General features: G+C 31.0%; 1 long non-coding RNA gene across 1 annotated transcript; it reads right to left on the reverse strand.

Moving 5' to 3' along the window:
* Window positions 1-2253: 2253 nt before the first annotated feature.
* Window positions 2254-3062, reverse strand: LOC123659988. Its single transcript, XR_006744114.1, has 2 exons — window positions 2843-3062; window positions 2254-2500 (listed from the first exon to the last, which is right to left on the reverse strand). It is a non-coding gene; the product is annotated as an uncharacterized LOC123659988 (long non-coding RNA).
* Window positions 3063-6115: the final 3053 nt, after the last annotated feature.

Here is a 6115-nt window from a genome sequence, read left to right on the forward strand (position 1 = left end):
TAATCAGATCTCGATAAAATTTAAATGTGACCACATGATAAACACCGGCTTTCGATTCAATAAAAATTATCAATATCGGTACACCCAGTAAAAAGTTATTGCGGATTTTCAAGAGTTTCCCTCGATTTCTCTGGGATCCCATCAGCAGATACTGGTTTCCTTATCATGGTACCAAACTAGGGATATCCCCTTTCCAACAAAAAAAGAATTATCAAAATCGGTTCATAAACGACGAAGTTATCCCCGAACATACATAAAAATAATATATATACGGTCGAATTGTGTAACCTCGTCCTTTTTTTGAAGTCGTTTGAAAACTATCGTCTACTCTGAGTTCGTATAAATTCTTTCTTATTCAGAATTATAAGTAAAAACGTGGCCAATTATGTACATTGACGATATTATTTTTCTTTTTTGTCTGTCATCTGTTTATCTGGAACCAACCTTAATCTGGAACCAATATTCAATGTACTCTGTGTCTGGAACTACATTTTAAAAATATTAGTCTGAAATTTGGTAAGATTTTAGTCCGTGCTACGACATAGGGCACAGCACTTTTTGTTTTGATATTCATTCCGCCTCCCATAGAAGAGAATAATAATAATAATAATAATAATAATAATGCTTTATTCATAAAAATATTGACATATAAAATAATGAGTTCCCTGGTTCTTGTGATAGGCAAAGGCCTGTGCCACAATGAACCAGTGTGCTCTTCCATTATTGATTTCTAAAGCAATCTTTAAATTAACTAATATACCTTTAAGCAAACTAGACATTATTAAAAAAGTAAAAAGTAAAATATAGTACAGGATAAGGTGCATTTCTATGTGTGCATATGTGTATGTTGATGTGTGTATGTGTTTGTGTGTGTGAGAGTGTGTGTGTGTGAGAGAGTGTGTGTGTGTGTGAGAGTGTGTGTGTGTGTGGGTGTGTGTATGAGTGGTGTGAGTATGAATGTTTTTATGTCTGCGCAATAAAATTGTTTAAGAAGTGCATACTAACTCCAGCATGCCTTGAGGAGATCTTCAGTTTTTTGGTAGTCCAGCGAGGACAGCCACTTGAACACAATCGCTTTAAGTTCTTTCAGGGATAGAGTATAGTAATTTAATATTCTATTAGCCCGATTGTACAAATAAATGGACAGATAATTGCTCTGTTTTCTAGCCAGAGCAGTGCGAACCTTGGGAAGCACAATAACATTCCTAACCACGCGCTTACCGCTGCTCACACTAGGTTCGTACGGCGTGTACTGATGTTGACGAACAATAGACTGCATTATGAACAGTTGACTAACAGTTAATACTGAGCATTTCTTATACAATTCCACAGTAGGAAATCTGTAAGGGCTGTATGTCATAGTTTTAAGCAGTGACCTTTGAGCTCTCTCAACCAATATCATATGTGATTTAGAGGCACCCCCCCAAACAACCACGCAATAGCTCAAAATAGATTGAACTAAAGCATAATAAACGCTATGCAAAGTATCGAGGTCAACTACATCTCTGAGTTTCTTGAAAATCCAGATGAGCTTGCGAATACGCGTTGTTAATAATTCAATATGCTGCCGCCAGCCAAGCTTATCATCTATTAGAACACCCAAATAATGAAATCAAACACGTAATAGCCATGGATCAAGTATACTCTGGATTTGCTATGCGCGTACACCCGTAAGGGACAGACATAAAGTACATAAGATAGAAGGGTTGCCAGCCTTTACCAAAATTACCCTACATTTTTCATGAATTTTCGATAACGCAGTAATAATAACAATTATATTATTATAATAAGTCAGTAATAATAACTGCCACGACAATGCGATTATTCAGTTACATTGTGCAAACGCTCTTAGTGCGCCCTCAAAAGTTTTAAATAAAATAAATTAATTGAAAAAATATAAAAACACGCCTACGTAAATACTGAAGAAAAAAAAAAGTTTGATTTTAACACTCCGGGCAGGTCAGGACCCATATTTAAAATCAATCTATATTCTTTCTAATAGTAATAATCGATCCCGACTATTAAAATCGCCCTTGTTTTTCTCTTCAGTTTTAACGCATGTGGGTTTTTCAATTTTTTAATTATTTTATTTTATTCTGCTTTTGAGTTTTGATGTTCGCATGAAATACGTCAGTAATATTTTGTACGATGTGGCCTGAAAACTGTTCTGTTCAAGTCTTAGTTGAACTTGGGAGTTGAAACGGAACCTCTTTAGTATGATTTCATGAAAAAAAAAAAAATGAAACAAGTAACTCCAAATTTAAGTTTTTATTGTCCTTTGAATATAATTAATTTGGGTACATATTTCTTATGTTGTCGATTTTGTTTGTAAAAGATTTTGTTGCATAATGAATACGAACATTAAAATATTTTTAATTTATTGATTTAACAACTTTGTTTAAAATGCCTACAGCATATCCGAGTATGTTTGGTTGGTTGCCAGTTTTGTCGCCCAGTGGCACGAATTCATAATTGGCGAATTGCAGAGTCCTTTGGAAATCTGTAACAGCAGTTTCATTAGTATATGAAATTTAAAATTGAATACAAAAATACCACAATTTTAGGGTAATTTATCAGTAACATAGCTAGTATCCCTAAATTATCTATAACCTGATCAAATTATAAAGTAGTTAAAAATGGCGGACTAGTCTGAGATTACATCGAGGATGATAAATTAGCCTTACCACTTAATTTGGTTGGTTAATATATTTATTATTATGACGATAAATGCCGTTTTCATACATTATTTCTATTTATAATAACTTTTTAACATGCTACGACTCTCATTCTATCAATATTTTAGCCTAAGAAGGTATATTTTTATCAAAAAAATTGTACTTACGTATGAAAGGTTATGTCTCGTAATTTCTGCTCAATACGGCTTTTACAGCCGATTTTATAACATATTACCATGATAAGTATCATACAACACTCAACTACGTCTTAGTTTCACCACTTAAATTACCGTAAGTCACTTAAATCATATAAATTCACGAAGTAAATATCGGACTCAACTGATTTGTTGGTCGCAACTTTAGTTGTGACCAACAGAAACTATGACAAGGACAGAAAATTTTGTTTTCGTCCTTTTCATTCTTTATACTTTTCGTATGTTGTGGTTTCGTTCACACACGGTAATAATAATTGCGTAGCAAATCCAGAGCATACTTCATCCTAGCGTATTAGCGAACCAAGTCCCAGTTTGCAAGCAAAAATTTAATCATTTAAGTGATTTTAAATGAGTTTGTCTCAAGAGTTTGTATTAAAAATAAAGGTTTTTTAACACAGTCTGAATTGAAACAAATATTACGATATTTTATTTTATTATCTTAATTACAACGATTAAACATAAAATAACTCTTTAAATTATTAACATTAAGCTTGTTCTTTATAAATTATCACATGACACTAAAGTTAATTGGATCGAGACAAGTGGAATGGTTTAAATTTTATAAATATAATGAGACAGACGTGATCTAGCGGGAATATAAACAACTGAATTGTTTAAATATATGGCATAAGAGCGAAGTTTCTCATATATGGTAAATTTATTTAATTAAAAGTTGTAAAATTAAATTTGTATATAACTCAAAAACACTTGATTTACAAATATGCTAAATTCTCGAATTAAAAAAAAGAAATGAGCCAATTATTTAAAAATTCATTTTAATGTTTTTTTTTTTTAGTTTATTTTTTACTCAATTTAGGATTATGGTACAAATTGTAAAAAATAAAAAAAAAAATATCGATCTTACGCCATCCTTTGACAAACTATTGTTAATATACAATCATGGTTTTGTGCAAGATAAATGATAAATTAATGTATCTACATTCAGATCTAACGAATGAAATAGATATTTTAATGGTAGACGAGTCAAAAGCGTGAATTTGAAAGCGTGCTACTTTGGTACAAATAGGGTTAACATTAAGGTAACATGGTTCTTTATTCGTCTACACTCTACAGCATTGGACAAGTATTGGTTACGAGCAACTATGGAGGCGGGTATAATTTAAAGTTTTAATAAAATCGATACCTTACTAAATACAAATAGAGTAATTTATTAATAATAACAAAATTACGAAAATAAATCGTAATCCAATCAATGATACTCAATACATGTATACGTATATCTATAAAAATTATTGCACACTTTACTGCGCATATAAAAATTAATACCATAATATTATATTATGTAAAAATGATTGTACATATATATGTGTAAATCTATCACATAAGTCATTTTTAAATGAATACAATGCCGTTATATATGAGTATTTGACATTTTTGTTTGTATTTTGATTATAAATGGCAAGATTTTATTGAAATTAAATATTAGTAAAACTAAATATTAAAAACGAATTAATTAAATGTATTTTAAAAAGAGTACATAGAAAAGTTATGACTTTTATTAATTTTATATTTTTTGTCAAATACTCATATGATTAATAAAAGTTATGGTAAAACCATTGTTTCATATTAAATGCTCCCTCGGTCAAATTTTTATATATACATATGTAATTATATATATACTAAGAATAATTATTTATATAGATACAAGCATAATGCATATACTTTTGTATAGCAGTTACATAAAATGCATTTAAAATTATTTAATGAAAATTGTTGTTTAAAATTAATCTCAACATTATTAACAAAAATTGATTTAATAAACAAAGTACACATTAATTATTGTAACACAAATCTTAATAAATACCTGGTACACATAATTTTCTCGTAATACATAAGGGGGCGTTCATAAAATACGTGAGATGTTAAGGGGGAGGGGGTCGAGTCAAATCTCACCTAATCTTACGTTGGAGAGAGGGGGGGCCTCGGCAAATATCACGCAATTTTTTTTCTGATTGTAACAAAAAAAATATACTATTTTAGTCCATTTAATCCAGATTGTACATGATTTAATCTTAAGCGTAATCGTAATACGAAGATCATTCACTAATACACAGACGTTATACATCTACTGACTGTCTGATTTGTTGATTGTGTCTGATTACTAGGCTTAACTAGTCGTAAATAAAAGCACGAAGCATTTTTTTTTAAATAACATCCAACGCGTTTACGTAAGAAACCCACATTTTGAAAAATCTCACGTGAGATTGGGGGTTGGGGGAGGGGGTTGAATAAAATCTCGCGACATCTCACCACGAGGGAGGGAGGGACAGAAAATTTAAAAAAAAAACACCTCACGTAATTTATGGACGCCCCCTAAGTAAATAAAACTTTTTTTACTTAAAATATTTCATTATAAAAGCCAGGCACCATTCGGCTTCGGTACATCGTGCTTACTGTATAGAACCGTAATTATCATCAATATAAATAATGGAAATTACGATAGATGCATAATTCGATGCGAAAAACAACATTTAATCTTAACTTCATGACTGACGCCCGTGCGCAGCTTTTGACTGCAATATTTATTTGAATACTACCCGTTGATATCAATTTTGACAAATATTATTTGGACATATGATAAGTATTATTTTTTGTCAATGTATCAATCACATGTTTCTTTAAGTTCATACAGATTTTAATACATTGGCGTAGCAAAATTTTCTTTTACCTTTATCTGAAAAAAAAAAAAAACCTACCGCAAACTAGCATTTGACATTTAGTTTCTACTTATTTAGACCTGTTTTCATCTTTTTTAGGATTCCGTACCTCAAAAAGAAAAAACGTAACTCTTATAGGATCACTTTGTTGTCCGTCTGTCTGTCAAGCCCCTTTTTCTCAAGAACGCGTGCAAGTATCATACTGAAATTCATATAAAATAATCAGGTCCCTTGGAGCTGTAAAAAAAAAAAAAAACAAACTTCTAAGCCAAAGCAATCAAAATATACAGCTATTTATGTTGCAAATTTTCGACACTCGCAAGGGACTCAAAACCTACTTCCCGTGAACTCAGAATCTTGAAATTTGTTACGAAGCACCGTCTTATAAGCACAGAGAAAGAAAAAATTTCGAAAAGCATAAATTTTTAGTTACATCATACACTAAAAATATTTTTAATATTTTTTTTTTGTACGGAACCGTCGGTGCGCGTATCCGACTCGCACTTGGCTGGTTTTTTTTTGCGGTTTGATTAATTTTGCAATAAAT

The sequence above is a fragment of the Melitaea cinxia genome, chromosome 14 (genome assembly GCF_905220565.1).
Source record: "Melitaea cinxia chromosome 14, ilMelCinx1.1, whole genome shotgun sequence".
NCBI classification, from domain to species: Eukaryota; Metazoa; Arthropoda; class Insecta; order Lepidoptera; family Nymphalidae; genus Melitaea; species Melitaea cinxia.